Source organism: Octopus bimaculoides, chromosome 16, assembly GCF_001194135.2.
Source record: "Octopus bimaculoides isolate UCB-OBI-ISO-001 chromosome 16, ASM119413v2, whole genome shotgun sequence".
NCBI lineage: Eukaryota > Metazoa > Mollusca > Cephalopoda > Octopoda > Octopodidae > Octopus > Octopus bimaculoides.
The window spans coordinates 7,885,485-7,905,922 of NC_068996.1; the positions used below are offsets into that span (position 1 = coordinate 7,885,485).

Consider the following 20,438-nt stretch of genomic DNA (forward strand, 5'->3'; position numbering starts at 1 on the left):
AGAGAGGGGGAAAGAGAGAGAGAGGGGGAAAGAGAGAGAGAGGGGGAAAGAGAGAGAGAGGGGGAAAGAGAGAGAGAAAAAAAGAGAAAAAGAAAGAAAAAAGAGAAAAAAGAAAAAAGAAAAGAGAGAAAAAAGAGAGAGAGTGTGTGTGTGTGTTCAACTTGGACAGAAATAAGGGATAATCATTTAAACATTCACATTGGTTTTACTTGTAAGTTTACTTGCAAACTAATGAAAATACATACATACATACATACATACACACACACACATCATTTAACATGTTTTCCATGTTGGCATTGATTGGACAATTGACCAAGAGCTGGCAAACCAGAGGAGTCCATCTCGCACCAACATCTGCTTTGGCATGGTTTCTACAGCTTGATGGCCTTCCTAATGCAAACCACTTTACAAAGCATAGAATGCTTTTCCTTAGCATTAGCAATTATGGGTTCCAAATAACTTGCACAAGACTCCTCAAATGAGGAGGAGTGCAGTACTAAATGAAGTGGTTTTGTTGTCAGATGATGAGAGATTTAAAGTATGACAGAGGGATAGGAACATATTCTAAGGGAGATGCATGGTTACCCCTGTTGGAAAAAAGATGACAATGGTGAAAATGTATCAGAGCATATGCTCAAAAGTGTTTCAGTCAGCATATCAACCCCACAACACTTTCTCTAATACTCTTTATCATTGAGACAAAATCCGTAGGGGAATTACTCAAAAGGAACAAGATATTTATTCATCAGGTGGCCTATGTATAACTATATACTAGCAGCAACTTTATCTAATGTCTGAGAATTTAGTTTCTTCTTTCCCAGTGATGGCATTGACGATGAAGTAAACCAATTCTTGCATAGATGAGTTTATGAAACTGATTGCAAGGTAATATTATATCATGGTCAGACACACACACACAAATACATACACTGAAAGCCTGTGCAGATGCTTGGTCTGAGAGAAATGTCATTCAAAGCACTCCATCATCATCGTCGTTTAACGTCCACTTTCCATGCTAGCATGGGTTGGACGATTTGACTGAGGACTGGTGAAACCAGATGGCTACACCAGGCTCCAATCTGATTTGGCAGAGTTTCTACAGCTGGATGCCCTTCCTAACGCCAACCACTCAGAGTGTAGTGGGTGCTTTTACGTGTCACCCGCACAAAGGCCAGTCAGGCGAAAAAAAAAAAAGGTTCTTTGATATTCCCAATAGACAATAGCAGATATGTACTTATTCGTATTCTTTTACTGGTTTCAGTCACTGGACTGACATTGGGATAGTGTTTATTTGATGAAATCAACCTCATCACTTAAGTTAGGTGTTTATTCTACCTTATCCTTGTTGCTAAAACCCCTAACGTATAGGGTTATAAACAAATCAAAACCAGTGGTCAAGTAGGGATTGGCACAAGCACACATACTTGAGACTTCCAAAGTTTTTTTCTACCAAATTTATTTACAACACATTGGTTAACCTAAGGTTGTAGCAGAGGAGGTGGCTTGCCCAAGGTGCCATGCAGTGGGACTGAACCTGAAACCGTCTGGTTGTGAAGTTAGCTTAAAAAAAAATCAATCATGTCTCCACTTACAGACATGTATATTCATACATATAGTCACACACACACAAAATGGCTGCTTGATTTAAATTTCAAATTGAGACAAATATCTATGGCCAAAAATTAAAGCAGCAATACAAAAGACAAAACATACCATATGAGGTATATCTACACACACACACACACACACACACATAATTGTGTATATGCACATGCACACACACATATGTATATACATATTTCTTTTCTTATAATTTTACTTGTTTCAGTCATTTGTTTACAGTCATGCTGGAGCACCAGCTTTAGTCGAACAAATCGACCCCAGGACTTATTCTTTGTAAGCCTAGTATTTATTCTACCGGTCTCTTTCGCTGAACCGCTAAGTTACAGGGACATAAACACACCAGCATTGGCTGACACACACAAATACATACAACACTGACACAAATACATACATACACATATATATGGGCTTCTTTCAGTTTCCATCTACCAAATCCACTCAAGGATTTGGTCAATCGAAGGCTATAGAAGAAGACACTTGCCCAAGGTGCCACGCAGTGGGACTGAACCCAGAACCATGTGGTTAGAAAACAAGCTTCTTACTACACAGCCATGCTGTGCATATCTTAACTTCTTTATTTATTTTTGTCACTGGACTGCAGCCATACTGGGGGACTACTTCGAAGTAGTCAAACCGACCCCAGTACTTATTCTTTTAAATATCTTGTATTTTGGTAAACCACTATGTTATAAACAACACACACAAACACAATGGACTTCTTCCAGTTTCCTTCTACCCAATCCACTCACAAGGCTCAGAGTTATAGGAGATACTTGCTCAAAATGCAATGTAGTGACTGAACCCAGAACTATGTGATTGGGAAGCAAACTTCTTACCACACAGTCTCGCCTGTGTCTCACTCATATACATATAAGTTTATTTGCCAACAGAGTGTGGCAGTCTTATAAAGAACGATGTTACTGTTGTTTAAGTCCTAGGAAAACATCATTTCCAGCTGGCTATCGACACAGTGTGTCCATATCGTGTTTGCAAGGGAGGTCATCGCTTCCATCTCCAGCCTTATGTGATACTCACAGACCATGGTTTGTGGGTGGTTACCCATCCTCAGTGCGAGACAATCACTGGCTGTTGATGAAAGCTTTCTCCACTCGCAAACACTATATATTCTTTAAGTGACAGAGTCACTAATCTCGTATAGAGAAAAACAACTAGTTTTAAATCTACCAACAAGAGATATACAGTAACAGTACTAAATAGTAAAGTTTATTTGTCAACAATGTGGCGGTCCTATAAAGGACAATGTTACTGTATATGTGTGTGTGGTTCAAAATTGTACAAGAAACAACACAGAGACAGGTAAGGGAACAAACAAGGTATATTAGTTAAACGCTCAGAAGAGATGGAAGTCTTTGACTTTCGAGCCTACGCTCTTCTACAGAAATGGAGAAAGGAAAATGTGTGGATTAACGGTTGCACATTGTGTGTGTGTTATGTATGCATGCATACATTTATATATATATATATGTACATACATACACTGCGTATATACACATAATGACTAAGGGAAAGCATATATATTTTATGCCAGTCATTTGACGGTAGCCCAAAATTCAAATTCTGCAAGACCAACCTTGCCGTATCCTTTCGGTGTCGATATCATATGTACCAGATGAGCACAAGTGTCAATGTAATCCTCTAAATTTGGCCTTGTGCTAAAATTTGAAACCATTACACACACACACACACAGGCAACGTACATGTTTGTTAATAGTAATGAATGGAATAGTACCCAATACTCGAGGAGAAATAATATTTGTACACACACACACACAAACTAGAAGTCCCTGCTTAATTCATAGTGATTCTCGACTAATGGCATCGAGATACACTGAAATTTTTTGGGGAGATTGGGGTGAGAAACAGAAAGAATGAATGAATGGAAAGAGACAAAATACACAAATTATGGATGTCGGATAAAAGAATTAGAAAACAGACTTTATAATTACAACCAGAGAAGTTAATTACATAAAAATACAGACACATGCAATTATGTGGGTTCGTGTCCCACGGGTAACTTTTTAAACTCGATATTTACACGCTTTTATTTATAGCTTTATTTTCTTCGAGATTCACTGTTCTTTTACACAAAAAATGCTTATGTATACATTTTCATATTACACATAGACACACAACCGACTCGTACGCAATATTTTTGCAATATTAAAACATGTTCGGTTTGGTAACACCAGAATGAATTCGAACAAAAGATATAAAGGGAAAAATGAGTGGAAAAGAGATGGTAACGATAGCGGACAATTAATTATTCAAGGAAGATTTCAGCGCAACTGCAAAAAACTATCTATCTATCATATATATATATATATATATATGTATGTATGTATGTTTCAGAGAGAGAGAGAGAGAGAGAATGCAGATGTATTTTAATAAAAACTCCTTAATGTTTCTCTCTACAAACCGGGTCTTAGCTACCTCAGTGTTGCTGATAAAATTAATTATGTCACCCAGCGAGAATACAACTGATGATACAATTATGTCAACGATAACAAAAGTGTTTTGTTTTTTTCTTTTAACGTTTCAATCGAATACTCTCTCTGCTGCAAACCACACGATTGACATCTTAAAACTTGCAAATATATCCATGGTGATAGACCTACAGGTTGCTCGTAAACATTCGGTTTAAGCTTTACTTCTGTATCCATATCTGTGTCTGCTTTTCATTATGTATATATAAGATAATTTTCATTATTTCAAATAGGAGTGATGGTAGTGCGACGTCCCCCTCATACTGTGTGTGTGTGTGTGTGTACACAAACATACATAAAATATACGTGCCCCCATACTATATACATACATATACACAAAGATATATACATACATATACTTCCTAACACTATACATCGACAGACTATTATATATAATGTTCCCCTCTACACTTATAGTTCTAACAGTTCTAACAAACACGACGTCGTTGATCAATAGAAAGAAATAACAGCTTAAATTAGAGGCTTTACTATGTACAGCAAACATATTACTGAATCAATGGAGCCACCATAAAGTACTGGTTATGAGCACAAGGCTTTATAATATCGCTTCATTTGTTGAGTAATACATGAACGTACGTAGAATTGTACAAATTGCGTATATGTGTGAAAGAGAATTAGACAGATACAGAGAAAGAGAGAGAGAAAGAGAGACTGACATACTGTTGATATCCTGATAATAAACAGGGAAATACACAACTAGAAAAATAAAAATATAACATTACAGCTTCATAACAGACACACACACACACACACACACACACACACATATATATATACATACATACAGACGTGAGTGTGTGAATATAGATATATACACACATCTTGCTTTATATATATATATATATATATATATATATATACATACATACATACAGACGTGAGCGTGTGAATATAGATATATACACACATAACGAATAAGCATCTTCGTGTTCACACGAGCTGCTAGAAATAACAGCCAAATTTCTTGCTTCACATCAACTTAAGAGAACAAATTGTACATGATCCTGGGTTACCCGCATATGGGGGAAAAAGACAGGATGGTCACAAATGGAAGCTCTATAAGTCTACACTCCTTTATAGCTGACCTCTAGTTAAAATTACACACACGTGTGTGTATGTATGTGTTTGTGTGTTAATATTTCGTCTAGAAACGCTGCCGTTACCTAAACAAACATATACGCAATTTAATGCATATATTTTTATGTTTGAGTATAGTGTTTGTATGAATATAAATTCATGAGTCTATTCGTCGCGATGAATACATAATGGAATAAAGTAAAAATATAAAGTCATTTTCTTTTCTCATTCATTTTCGTGGTTTTTTTTTTTGGTCTTTTATTGTTTGGAGATAAAAAGCTTTGTCATAATTTAAATTCATAAAATAAAGAAAAAAAACAGGAAACAGTTGAACAATTGAATATCAATTAGTGGAATAATATATTTCTATTAAGGCAACACAAATACGTTTAATAAATGCGTTAAGTTCAGACAAAACATTGAGGGGTGTACATAATGACAATTCAAGTGAAAATAGACAAGTTATACACACACACATTTATGTGCAGCATATCAGTACACTAATTTACATGTTCATATGAAATGAATGTGTGTACACACATATATATCTGAATGCGCGTTCATGTGTAAGCATATATATGTGGGTACATGAGTGTGTATATAATGTATATAAATATATACATATACATATTACACATGTATACGTACATGAATGTACGTTCATGTGCAAGCACATATGTATATAAATATGTGGGTATATGTGTGTATATTACAACGGACATACATGTATATAAATACATATACACATACATGAATGTACGTTCATATTCACATATGTATTTAAATGTATGTGGGTATATGTATGTATATAACAAAATGTATGTATATATATATATATATATATATAAGTACATTCGTAATTGTGTATATATACCCATTTATATACACATTCGTAATTGTGTATATATACCCATTTAGATATGTGGGTGGGTGTATATATGTATATATGTGGGTGTACATATAGCTGTATATGCAGTATATATATATAAATGTTCATTTGTATGAGTGTGTGTGTGTGTATATATATATATATATATATATATATGCTTGTGCATACAGTGTATAGTGTGTGTATATAGTATGCGTATATAGTGTATGTATATGTGGGTGAATGTATATATATATATATGTATATATAACACAATTTTAAACTATATATAAATTAACATAATAATAATAATTTGCTGAAAAACGAATGAAATAACAGAGACATTTGGAAACACATTTTAAAAAGTCAAAATAGAAAGTGGCCTTGTCTTCATTGATATGGAGAAAGATAGAGAGAATGAATAAAAAAAGAAAAGAAAAAAGAACGTGTAGAACATTAATACATTATTAATGAAAGAAAAAATAGGGAAAATGACTACAAGAAGAAGAAATAAATACGTACCGTTAGAAATTAGTCGGCTATTTTAATTGGTGTATAAAATATGGTGCAATTGATATGATTTATGTCTTGTTTTCGTTCGTTTTATGCTTTTTTTTCTCTCTTTTCACTACTGAGACATTAGCTAAATGAATCTAACTGTTTCGGCAACCATATCTCACCTTTGCTACGTTGTTGAATGTATGAGTGTAAAAAGCAAGGTGCGTGCGAATGTGTACATGAGTGTTTCCATTAAAACGTCAGTGTGGGAATGTGTCACCCATTCAAGTGGCGTGCGTTTTATCAATGTGGAGAGTCATCTCCCTTGTTTCTCTGGTATTGTCAACAACAGCAGCAGCAGCCACGAGCCGACCGGTTGAGCTGCATGCTAGAAATAGAAGGCAGATCTACAGATCTCCTTCATATAATATTTACCGTCTTAGATGATGACAGGACCCATCAAATAATGTAGTTTTAGGCAATCCTTAAAATATGAAGTGATGGAACGGTCGCAGCTGAAATACTTTTGATCAATAGGTCTGCTCGTTTAGAGTTGACCAAGGGCTAAACAGCGGCGGCAGCGGCAACGGTGCCTATCGACGTAGCAGTCGCTTCGCTTTTCATTTTCTGCGTGTCTATCTCTACTGCGGTTAGCAAACTGTTGCTATTTCTTGACGAATGGTTCTGATGATAGTGATGACAGTAATGATTGTCTGTTCAATAACTTATAATGGACAAAGTGCAAACCATGGTAATATGCAGGGGGAAGTGTGATAACACAAACGGTTATTTAACTGAAGCTCACCGTTGTCGAGCGTAAATGTTATAATAGATAGCAATTATTTATTTGAGAAATAAATTACTTGTTACGAAAAAAGAAATTATTGCTATTTGGTGCAATTAAATTTTGTTGTAGCTATTGCTCGTATGTGTGTGTGTGTGCATTTAACTAGATATTGTGTGTGTGTGTGTGTAAATACATATGTATGTTCTTGGTTTTGATTTTTTTCTTTTTTTTGTATTTGAATGGTGTAAGATTCTTGAAGTGAAACCGCATGTTGAAAACTGATTTTATTATACATGTAGGAGTGGGAACTGTTGACAATAAAACATACGCAGTGATTGTAATTCACTTCAGCTGTGTTATCAGTCAATTAGATAATTAGTTCATTAATTAATTTATTGGCTTATCAAAGTTCTTCACAACCTGCGACTTTATCGATTACTACATGTACCTCATACATTCTCCTCCATTAATCGTTGTGTGTTTGTGTGTTCACATATAGCCATGATAATGATTTTATCATCCAATCACACTTAATGACACCACCCCGCCGCCACCAATTCGTCTTTAGAAATGCCCACCCCGCGTGTCCGTAATGTTAATCGCATCATCGCATTCACACCCTGCCACCAACTTTGACCATTTGGCCTTCCCCCTCATCGTCTTCCCCCTCTTCCTGCAATACCTTGTCTCTTTAACAATCCATCATGTGTTTCTTCAACCCACTTCGTATAGACAGACCAATGTTTCTCAACTATTTTTCACCTATGGACTCCCTTTGGTTCCTATTTTACTCAGACGGACCCTCATAACCTTTTGATGTCTTGAAAAATCTAATATTTTTATAATTAAATATTATTCGGAATTCTCTTTTTACTCTTTTACTTGTTTCAGTCATTTGACTGCGGCCATGCTGGAGCACTGCCTTTAGTCAAGCAAATCGACCTCAGGACTTATTCTTTGTAAGCCTATTACTTATTCTATCGGTCTCTTTTGCCGAACCGCTAAGATTACGGGGACGTAAACACACCAGCATCGGTTGTCAAGCGATGTTGGGGGGACAAACACAGATACACAAACATATACACACACATATATATATATACATATATACGACAGGCTTCTTTTCAGTTTCTGTCTACCAAATCCATTCACAAGGCTTTGGTCGACCCAAGGCTATAGAAGACACTTGCCCAAGGTGCCATGCAGTTGGGACTGAACCCATGACCATGTGGTTGGTAAGCAAGCTACTTACCACTCAGCCACTCCTGAGCCTATATATATATATTTTCTCATTTTATATTTTACTTCTTTCAGTCATTAGACTTCGGTCATGCTTGAACATTGCCTTCAAGATTTCTAGTCAATGAATCAACCCTACTATTTTTTTTTTCTTTTTAAGCCTGGTACATATTCTATCAGCCTCTTTGCCAAACCACCAAATTATAGGGACGTAAACACATTAGCATCAGTTGTCAAGCTGGTGGAGGACAAACACACACACACAAACACTCACACACACAAACACACACACACACACACACACACACAACAGTCTTCTTTCAGTTTCCATCTACCAAATTCACTCACAAGGCTTTGGTTAGCCTGGGGCTATACCAGAAGACACTTGCCCAAGGTGCCACACTGTAGGACTGAACCCAGAACTATGTGGTTTGGAAGCAGGCTTCTTGTCACACAGTTACACCTAAAATTCATCATCATCATCAACATTTAACGTCTGCTTTCCATGCTTGCATGGGTTGGATGGCTTGACTGAAAACTGGTGTGCCAGTGGGGCTGCACCAGGTTCCAATCTGATTTGGCAAGGTTTCTACGGCTGGATGCCCTTCCTAATACCAACCACTCCAAGAGTGTAATGGGTGTTTTTTACGTACTGCTGGCATGGGTGCCATTGATGTGACACCAGCATCAGTCACAATAACAGTTACTCTTGGCTTGACAAGTCTACACAAGCATGGTATATCACCAAAGGTCTTTGTCACCTGTCACCGCCTCCATGAGGCCCCATGCTCGAATGGTGCTTTTTACGTGCCACTAGCACGGGCACCAGTCAGACAACACTGGCATCAGCCACAACTACGATTTCACTCAGTTTGACAAGTCTTCAGAAGCACAGCATATCACCAATGATTGAAGTGTTCTTTTAACAGGCCAGTTATGTGACACTGGCATATGAACCCCGGTTGAGAACCACTGCTTTAGAGCCTGCCACTTCACCTATATTCCATGAACGTTCTCTCCACTCCTTAAAATAAGCCCTTAATTTACATGACATTTCAGACCAGCAGCACTTCTATCCCTAAAGAAAAAAGATCTTTTCCCTACTCTGAGCCCAGTGCAACACATACCTTTGCATTCATAAAACCAATATACTCTTTGACCCATTAAACGTTGCTTCCCTATACAGTAACCATTTCACCTGCATTGCTTGAAATGTTATTGACCATCTTAAACATTAATACTCTGGTTTCATATATTGGTAAAAACTAGTCATAGGTTGGTTAGCGGATCAAATCATTGAGCATTTACATGACCTCTACCTAAACAACACAATCCCACCAGTTAGTTGTCATTTCAACTCACCTGTACCTAGGTACATACTATTTCCAGCCTCTCAACCTGTTGTACTATTTCATACCATAGATACCCTACTTCTTGCTTTTGCAAAGGACACCTAATTTTCTGCATTGGCTACTCTTCCTCAGGTATAAATATTATGGTCACATTCCCATAACAGCACCCTACCACTCTGCATCTCAACCTCCCACACTGCACCCCACATTCATATCCAACAGACCACATACTTTCCTATACTTGTATACATCCAAACTGACTGAACATTACACACACACACATACACACACACACACACACATACACTGGCACAAGGGCATAACTACTAACTTCGCATGCCCATACATACATACATAGACATACTAATCTTCACATTACCACACCTAATACCCATGAATACACTGCTAACCCATCATACCTACATGCATTTTTCTGCACGATAATGCATCCCGCATCACCATTGTGCATAGGTGTCCTTCCTTTAGCACACACTATTCCTATACATCCATACCACTTCATGACTTATTACATTGTACATAATCACAAGTATAACCACCAGAATGCATGTTGTTTCTTTATGTTTCTTTCTGTGTTCCTTTCAGTTGAAGAGCGTAGGCTCGAAACGTCAAAGACTTTCTCTATTCCCAAGCGTTAAACTAATACATCCATTTGTTGTTTACACCACCTGTCCTCGTCTGTTGTTTTTTTTCATAAATTCTCCCATATATATGTACAGGCACATACAATTCACATTCTCAGCTGATAAATCGCTTTGTTGCAAGAAAGACTTTTGCACTTCTAACTACACTATTTTATCTTCCTTGACACACATTTGATAAGATTTAACATTTATATAAATGAAAACATTACGCATTTAACACACACACACACACACACACACACACACACACACAGTCACTCAAGTATTATGAGCTCCTCACTTTCACTCTTGATTTCATTCTTTAAATAATTCTATCCCCACCCTCTTCTTCCACCCTACTCATTTTCCTCTTCTCTCTCTCTTTCTCTCCCACTTATTCTCTTTCTCTCTTTTTCATTCTCTTTCTCTACCATACTTCCATCTGACTCTTACTGTAATGCAAAGTGTATCTCCTTTTGCAGTCCTTCTATCCCACTTCCCATCTTCTATTTTACACTTGACCCACTAGATAAACAGACATCTTAAATTTGGTATTATATTGTTTTTCTTTTATCCTTCTCATTTGATCTCTATATTTAGCATTTTGAATGACCACAAATTATGAAAGCAATAGCTCTTAAAGTGTATATCACAACAAGCATTGATTGGTTGAGCAGAGATGTGATTTAAGTCAAAATAGGAGAATTAATGGAGAATCTTGCCTCTCACAATATAGAAACATTTCTCTTGGCCCCAGCAGACAAAATGGAAAGGGCATTGCCCCAGAGCATGATGAGCCACTCTGACTCACAGGGTTAGCAATTACAGACAGTAATCTTCGCCCCAATAGTGACCAGCAAGCATATGGTCCAGGGACCAACAATTCTGGAGGTTTCAACTGTCACAGGCTCAACCATAAATCTGCTGGAGAGTGACCAATACCTTGACAGTTTGTTTTTCTCAGCCTAATGAGCAGCAGAGCCTGGGCTGCTAGCTGACAGCACCAAGTTGCTGCTGGAGAGGATGTCATGGCATGTTACATCCCAGATGAGAGATCTAGCACCACAGAACAGGAAAATTGCCATGCCATCAGGTCATTTACCATTCCCTCAAACTGGGAAGTGAAGCCTGTGGCATCTAGGCCATGCTTTATGATCTTGAATGAAAGGTGGCATGGTGTGGAGGATGGCCAGCATTATGACTGCATGACAGTGGACAGAGGCCAAAAGACTCCACAGTAGATCCACGGCAGGATTCCTGAGGCTCCCAAATCTGGAGACCAAACCTCAAGGAATTGGCAATGTGCAAGCAGTCACTTAATAAAGAGTATCACCTAAAACATTAGATTATCTTCTGTTTCTTCTTTATTGAATATTTCTTTCAATATTATTTCATCTCTTTTCATAAAATGGCAAGCTGGTAGAATTGTTAACATGCTGGGTGAAATGCTTAACTGTATCTCATTCATCATTATGTTCTACATTCAAATTACACTGAGGTCAACTTTGCCTTCATCCTCTCAGGGTCAATAAAATGAGTACCAGTCAAGCACTGGGGACAATGTAATCAACTTATGCCCCACCCCTGAAATTACTGACGTTGTGCCAAAATTTGTAACCGATATCATTTTATTGCTTTAAATTTCAGTGTTTTTCAATTACATATTTCACTCATTTGACTTTTATAGAGCCACCACTTTCTCTCTCCCCCTCTCTCTCTATCTCTATCTCTCTCACACACACACACATACACACACAGAGTGAGAAAAAGATAAACCAGCAAACAACAAAGGAACAAAGTGGTTATTTTATACATCTCCAAAAACTAATAAATGTCTTAGAAAAGTAGTGAAAAATACTTTGATAGTGCTCTCCTGGGAGAATATAATAAACTGGGATGTTTAAATACAAGCAGGAACTATGTTATACAATGAGACATGTGAAACGAGGCAGTACACTTTTAATTCCTTCATGCAAGTTACTTAATCACTGAGTGTGCAAAATAATTTAAAACATAGCACCCACTACACTCTCTGAGTGGTTGGCGTTAGGAAGGGCATCCAGCTGTAGAAACTCTGCCAAATCAGACTGGAGCCTGGTGTTGCCATCCGGTTTCACCAGTCCTCAGTCAAATCGTCCAACCCATGCTAGCATGGAAAGCGGACGTTAAACGATGATGATGATGATGATGATGATGTTATAATTTCATGTCTATGAAGATTAAACAAATTGGAAGAATGGCCTTCAGGTGCTACCTTTAGATGTTTCATCGATTATTCACTTCATCAGCCACTGTCGATTTAAAGACAGTTATTCATCTTGTCAGACAACACTTAGCAGTTGTTCGCATTGTAAGTGGTTGCTATATTAATTAATGAGGATTTCACAAAGAAATGAAAAGGTCATTTTGTATATCACCAAAAATTATTACAAAGGGAGTGTATGCATGTGTGTATATATATATATATATATATATATATATTTATGTATATGTATATATATATATACATACATACATATATGTAACCTTTATCGGAGAATTTTAAACAGGGATGATTTAGCTGTTTCTCTGTAGATAGAAAAAATGATGAACAACTTTAATTGATTTTCAAATCTTTTTGAATTCTTTGATATCTTTATCAATTTGACCAATTCCAGAGAAATAAGCTGCCACTCTCTTTAGATATTCTACACTTTCAGGAGCTACAGGAAACTGTAACTATTAGTTTGCATACTGCAAGTGTTAACACTTTTATTTAATATCAGGGGCCTCATATTTAATATCAGGGGCTTGTTCAACTGGGATCTCAGTTCACACAGTATCAAGATATGATACAAGGTGGTATCAAAAAGTTCTTGGACTAATTCTGTAGTGCACCAACAGATGGCAGTATATGGTTGTGTGTGCAGTAAGAGCTGGCAGTGAAGTTTCATGAGGCAATGTGCTGAGTGACATCGCTTTGTTTATTTTGCAAGTTGTGATATTTGTGTTTTTGTGATTATGTGTATGCTGTAGTTTGCAATTTTGTCATGGACAGGAACAAAGAGCCAACGTGAAATTTTGTGTTAATCTTGGGAAGTCTGCAACACAGGCATTGAGCATGTTTTGGCAAGCTTATGGCAATGAAGCAATGGGTCATACACAATGTTTCAAGTAGCACAGGTGCTTCAAAAGTGGAAGAACATCCCTGGAAGATAATGAGTGATGTGGAAGACCTGCCACAAGTGTCACCGTTGTAAATGTGGTATTGTACATCAAGAATTCATCCGCCGGGGCAAGACCATCAATGGAGAATTCTACTGCAAGATTTTGAAGCATTTCAAGGAGGGCATTCAGCAAAAGCAATTGGATCTGTGGAACTCGAAGAATTGGATTCTTCACAAGAACAATGCACCCTGTCACAGAACTTTCCTCACTTGTGAGTTTCTCATCAAAAGTGACATGGTATTGCTTCTGCACCCACCCTATTTACCAGATTTAGCACCTGTGGACTTCTGTCTCTTCTTCAAGATGAAAATTCAGCTCAAAGGTTGCTGTTTTAACATTGTTGTCAAGATCAAGAGCAAATCACAGAAGGTCCTCAACTTGCTTAAGGAAAATGACTTCCAGGCTGGATTCCAAAAGTGGTAGGAATGCTGGGACCAAAGTATCGCTATGTAAGGTGACTATTTCAAAGGAGATGATGCTAAAACTTAGGTAGATAAGTTATTTTTTATTAAACGTAACTAGTCTGGGAACCTTTTTTTATTGAATTTGTAGCTTTTGCAGTAGATTTGGAAATAGAAAATAAGATTTTACAGTTCTATATTTAAGAATTGTTTATATTATTTATATTTGACAGATATTTGTCCTCGTCTTTTTTGTTGTTAACACAATGTTTCGGCTGATATACCCTCCAGCCTTCATCAGGAGTCTTGGGGAAATTTCAAACCTGGGTTCTCATTCCTAACAAGATGAGGACAAATATCCGTCAAATGTAAATAATTTTAAAAAATGATTTATCTATTTCTCTGTAGATTATAAAAAATTGATGAACAACCTAAATCAATTTTCAAATCTTATTTTATTCCCATCAGAAGTGTCTACATCATTCCCAGAGAAGTAATCTGCCACTCTCTTTATACATATATTTATGATGTATATACACACTGGATGTGCAATGTCAGTGTGCATATATGACAGAGTGTAAGCATCTTGAGAGAAAAGTTGGGCATAAGAGGCATCAGATGTGGTGTGCAAGTGAGGCAACTGTGCTGGTATGGTCATGTGATGCATATGGATGAGGACAGCTGTGTAAAGAAGTGTTGATCTCTAACTGTAGAGGGAACCTGTGGAAGAGGTAGACCCAGGAAGATATGGGACAAGGTGGTAAAGCATGATCTTCAGGTGTTGGCTCTCATGGAGGTGATGGCAAATGATTGTGATCTTTGACAGTTTGTTGTGCTTGAGAAGATTCCTTAAGTAAAATGGTAGTTGTGGCCGAAACCAGTGACATGTAACAGTATTCATGCCAGTGGCTTGTAAAAGCACCCTCTATACTCTCAGAGGGGTTGACATTAGGAAGAGCATCCAGTCATAGAAACCAAGCCAAAGTTAGACTGGATCCTGGTGCAGATCTCCAGCTTACCAGTTCCGGTCAAACCATCTAACCCATGCCAACATGGAAAGCGGATGTTAAATGATGAGGATGATGATGATACTCTTTACTCTTTTACTTGTTTCAGTCATTTGACTGTGACCATGCTGGAGCACCACCTTTAGTCGAGCAAATCGACCCCAGGACTTATTCTTTGTAAGCCTAGTACTTATTCTATCGGTCTCTTTTGCCGAACCGCTAAGTTACGGGGACGTAAACACACCATCAATTGTCAAGCAATGTTGGGGTGACAAACACAGACACACAATCATACACACACACACACACACACACACACATATACATATATATACATATATACTACGGGCTTCTTTCAGTTTCCGCCTACCAAATCCACTCACTAGGCTTTGGTCAGCCCGAGGCTATAGTAGAAGACACTTGCCCAAGGTGCCACACAGTGAGGCTGAACCCAGAACCATGTGGTTGGTAAGCAAGCTACTTACCGCACAACCACTCCTATGATGATGATGATGATGTATGTGTGGGGCATGTATATATGTATTACAAATGTATGAATTGTTCAGGAATTTCTTGCACTTTGTATACAGTAAATGCACAGGTAATATAAACATTAAGAGCACATGAGAAATAAATTATTTCAGATGTTCATAAGGCTCCTTGGAAATCGTTAATAGCTTCTGTGACTTTGATGATCTAATTAGCACTGGAAGTGGGTGTTCTAAATGTATAGTAGCCAGAGTAAGGACATGCTTGGAAAAGTTCAAAAATCTTGTATATTTGCTTGCAATAAAGAGTTTCCTACCCCAGAGTGAAGGGCAGATTGTATGATGCTAGTGTATGAACTGTAATGCTGCATGATAGTCAGATGGGCCTTGAATGCAGATATTCATGAAACCTGGAAAGAAATGATGTGAACATTCTCTATTAAATGGATAACAATTTGCTATGTGCAACAGAAGCAGTATTAGTGTAAAATAGCAATCTTGTTATCATACTAAATGTAGATACAATACAGAAAGCCTAGCTGACTGTGGTATTCGTCCTCCGGAGATAATATCTCCTATGGTTGTAGTGTATTTAAAGACACAAATATATCAGTAGCAAAAGAAAATAATCCAGTGGTGGTGATGGTATTGCTAGATGTGTATTTCTGCCTTTTGGGACTTCATCAGTAGCAAGTACCCACTGACAATCACATGCTATGACAAAAGGAAAACAGTGATTGAGAAATCACTGATGTTGCAATTAGCTGGCCAGCTGAATAAAATGGATAATATTAATACATTAAATGTATAATGTTAATATGCATCAACAATGGAGTAGAAATGAGCAGAGAGAAAAACTGAATATGGGAGTAACAGATGCAGTGTGCAAGAGAGAAGACTACACCGGTATGAACCTATGATGTGTAAAGGGAGTGGCAGTTCTTCAAAGAAGTGTCACATGCGCAGAAGTGGCTGTGTGGTAAGTAGCTCGTTTACCAATCACATGGTTTCGGGTTCAGTCCCACTGCATGTCACCTTGGGCAAGTGTCTTCTACTATAGCCTCGGGTCAACTAAAGCCTTGTGAGTGGATTTGGTAGACGAAAACTGAAAGAAGCCTGTCGTATATATGTATATGTATATATATATATATGTATGTTTGTGTGTCAGTGTTTGTCCCCCCACCACCACTTGACACCCAATGCTGGTGTGTTTATGTCCCCATAGCTTAGTGGTTCGGCAAAAGAGACCGATAGAATAAGTACTAGGCTTACAAAGAATAAGTCCTGGGGTCGATTTGCTCGACTAAAGGCAGTGCTCCAGCATGACCACAGTCAAATGACTAAAACAAGTAAAAGAGTAAAGAGAGTATGCTCAATGTGAATGGAACCAGTAAAAGAAGGAGATCAAGGAAGACTTGAATCAAATCTAGCAGATTGATCTTAACCTTTTAGCATTTAAACTGGCTATATCCAACTGAAATATTTTATCTGTTTTATGTTCAAACTGGCCAGATCTGGTTTTTCACACCTACCCTACAGTGTCATTCTGAAAATAAACAAAGACATCATTGAAATCTCAAAGCTATGAGATAATACTTGATTAATTCAAATGAATGCGAATACCTAAGCATACATTTGACAGAGTAATTTGAATGCTAAAGGTTTAAAACGTCCCATTCCACACAGATGACAAAACACAGTGACAATTGGTGATATAGTTTTGGAGGAAATCCAACCAACCATGAACAAAGTGAAATGTATCATAAAATTTGGGTAATGATGGAAGCTGTGTTCTATATCATATATCTACAGTTGAGCCTTATACCCATTTTGTAACCCCAAAAGTTTTTATCTGTTGTTAGGGCTATCTTAGCATTTAGGCCCCCAGGCAAATCAATGTACTGGACCCTATAATATTTATCTCATGACAGCAAATCACAACATACATAGATCATAAATGGATCCCTGTACCCATGGGTTTCTGAAGCAAACTTATGCACTATGCCCTTTTCTTTTTATTATTGACAGCACCACAATAAGCACAGATCGGGATTGGGCTCCTAAACACATGAGGTCTCTGAGCAAAACAATGCACTGGGCCCTACCATTTATCAACAGCACCATAATACACAGAGATCAAAACTGGGTCCCTAGACCTGTAAGGTCTCAGGGCAACTGTCCAGTGTGCCCTTGCATCATGACAGCATTGTCTGCTACCCTTTTTACCTATTCAGTACCCTCACATCTATCATTGCCCACCTCCTGTTTATTTCACTACGCTACCCATCTAATAAAGTAAAGCTTTAAATCTGGTCAGAGGCCATTCCTTCTACCACCATCCACATCTATTTAGTCCCCTCTTCCCTTTATTATATTACCTAAATAAACAAGGATTGCATGAAATTTGTTGGCATCCATAAGCGCAGGAGTGATTGTGTGGTAAGTAGCTTGCTTACCAACTACATGATTCCGGGTTCATTCCCACTGCGTGGCTCCTTGGGCAAGTGTCTTCTCCTATAGCCTCGGACTGACCAAAGCCTTGTGAGTGGATTTGGTAGACGGAAACTGAAAGAAGCCCGTCCTATATATGTATATACATATATGTATGTGTGTCAGTGTTTGTCTCCCCAACATCACTTGACAACCGATGCTGGTGTGTTTACATCCCCATAACTTAGTGGTTCGGCGAAAGAGACCGATAGAATAAGTACTAGGCTTCCAAAGAATAAGTCCTGGGGTCGATTTGCTCGACTAAAGGCAGTGCTCCAGCATGGCCGCAGTCAAATGACTGAAACAAGTAAAAGAGTAAAAGAGTAAAGAGTATCCAATACACTCCTTCATTTATCCTTCTGTACAGCTTGCCATCACTCCCTTGCTGACATCATTCTCTTACATTGCCATAATAACTGCTCACTACATTTTTCTCTCCTTCACCGATGACCATTATCCCTTCCCTTAATACATCTAACTTCCAATGTCACCTCCTTCTCCCCACCAGTCAATGACTGACCTGGGGAAGAAGGCAGATGTATAAGCATCCATCTTTCACTTTCACTTTCAACCTGTTCCACAACTATCTATCACTGTCTCTCTCTCTCTCTCTCTCTCTCTCTCTCCCTCTCTCTCTCTCTCTCCCTCTCTATCTCTCTCTCTCTCTCTCTCTCTCTCTCTCTCTCTCTCTCTCTCTCTCTCTCTCTCTCTCTCATTACCTTCTGCTGTTACTGTCTACCTCTCATTTTTCCTTCCACTTCCATACCATCATCCCGCAACCTTTGATTTCTCTTTCATATTCATACCATTTTCTCCATCTCACTCTCGTTTATCTTATGTAATCACCTTTTCTATTTGACCATGTTATCAAGAACAAACAGTGGATACTCTAATCACCAAGGATCATTTATCACGTGGGCTTCAAGGTAACATCACTAATGCTGGTTCTGCAATAATAAAAAAGAAAATTCCCTGTACAATCTGTAAAAATGGTTACAAAAAAGAGCAGAAAAAATTTCAAGGACACTTTTGTTTAATCTTATGTTGGTGCCACAATATAATACTCCCAGTATATACTGTGTTAGTATGGAGGTGCAATGGCCCAGTGGTTAGGACAGCGGACCCACAGTCATAGGATCATGGTTTCAATTCCCAGACCGGGTGTTGTGAGTGTTGTGAGCTTTAGCTCCACGAGGCTCCGGCAGGGGATGGTGGCGAACCCTGCTGTACTCTTCCACCACAACTTTCTCTCACTCTTTCTTCCTGTTTCTGTTGTGCCTGTAATTCAAAGGGCCAGCCTTGTCACACTGTGTCATGCTGAATATCCCCGAGAACTATGTTAAGGGTATACTTGTCTGTGGAATGCTCAACCATTTGCACGTTAATTTCACGAGCAGGCTGTTCCATTGATCGAATCAACTGGAACCCTCATCGTCATAACCAACGGAGTGCCAACCACCATACTGTGATATACTGGCACTCCATTGGTTACAACAAATGTTCTAGTTGATTCAGTCAATGGAAAAGCCTATTCCCAAAATTAAAGTACAAGCAGTTGAGTACTCTGCTGATATGTGTACCCATAATGTAGTTCTCAGGGAGATTGAGTATAACATGAAATGTGACATGGCTGGCCCTCTGAAATTCAGATACAACTCAGTTTTGCTAGCTGAATGCACTGGAGAAATAAAGTGTCTTGCTCAGGGACCTTTAGAGCATAAGCCAAATGCTCTAACCACTAAGCCCAGCACCTTCGCATGCCATTATAAAATATTGTCCCAGACCTCTATAAAATTCACCCAGTAAATTCCCGATTGTTTAAATCCTTCTTTCTATTTTTGCATCTACAATTACTTACTCTTTTTACTCTTTTACTTGTTTCAGTCATCCGACTGTGGCCATGCTGGAGCACTGCCTTTTAGTCGAGCAAATCGATCCCAGGACTTATTCTTTGGATGTCTAGTACTTATTCTATCGGTCTCTTTTGCCGAACCGCTAAGTTATGGGGGACGTAAACACACCAGCATCAGTTGTCAAGCGATGCTGGGGAGACAAATACACACACACACACACACACACACACACAAACACACACACACATATATATATACATATATACGACGGGCTTCTTTCAGCTTCCTTCTGCTAAATCCACTCACAAGGCTTTGGTCAGCCCAAGGCTATAATAGAAGACACTTGCCCAAGGTGCCATGCAGTGGGAATGAACCCGGA

At 38.2% G+C, this 20,438-nt stretch overlaps 1 protein-coding gene and 1 pseudogene across 1 annotated transcript in view; one reads left to right on the plus strand and one right to left on the minus strand.

Annotated features, from left to right (window-relative positions):
• The window catches only part of LOC106873044 (PDZ domain-containing protein 8), a 130,537-nt gene extending 123,142 nt beyond the window's left edge, over positions 1–7,395 (minus strand). Inside the window, exon 1 of the mRNA XM_014920251.2 lies at positions 6,619–7,395. The gene's annotated coding sequence lies outside the window, so the exon portion shown is untranslated. The remainder of the gene's footprint in view (positions 1–6,618) is intronic.
• Positions 1–20,438, plus strand: part of LOC106870001 (histone-lysine N-methyltransferase SETMAR-like) — a 111,634-nt pseudogene that overhangs the window by 40,401 nt on the left and 50,795 nt on the right.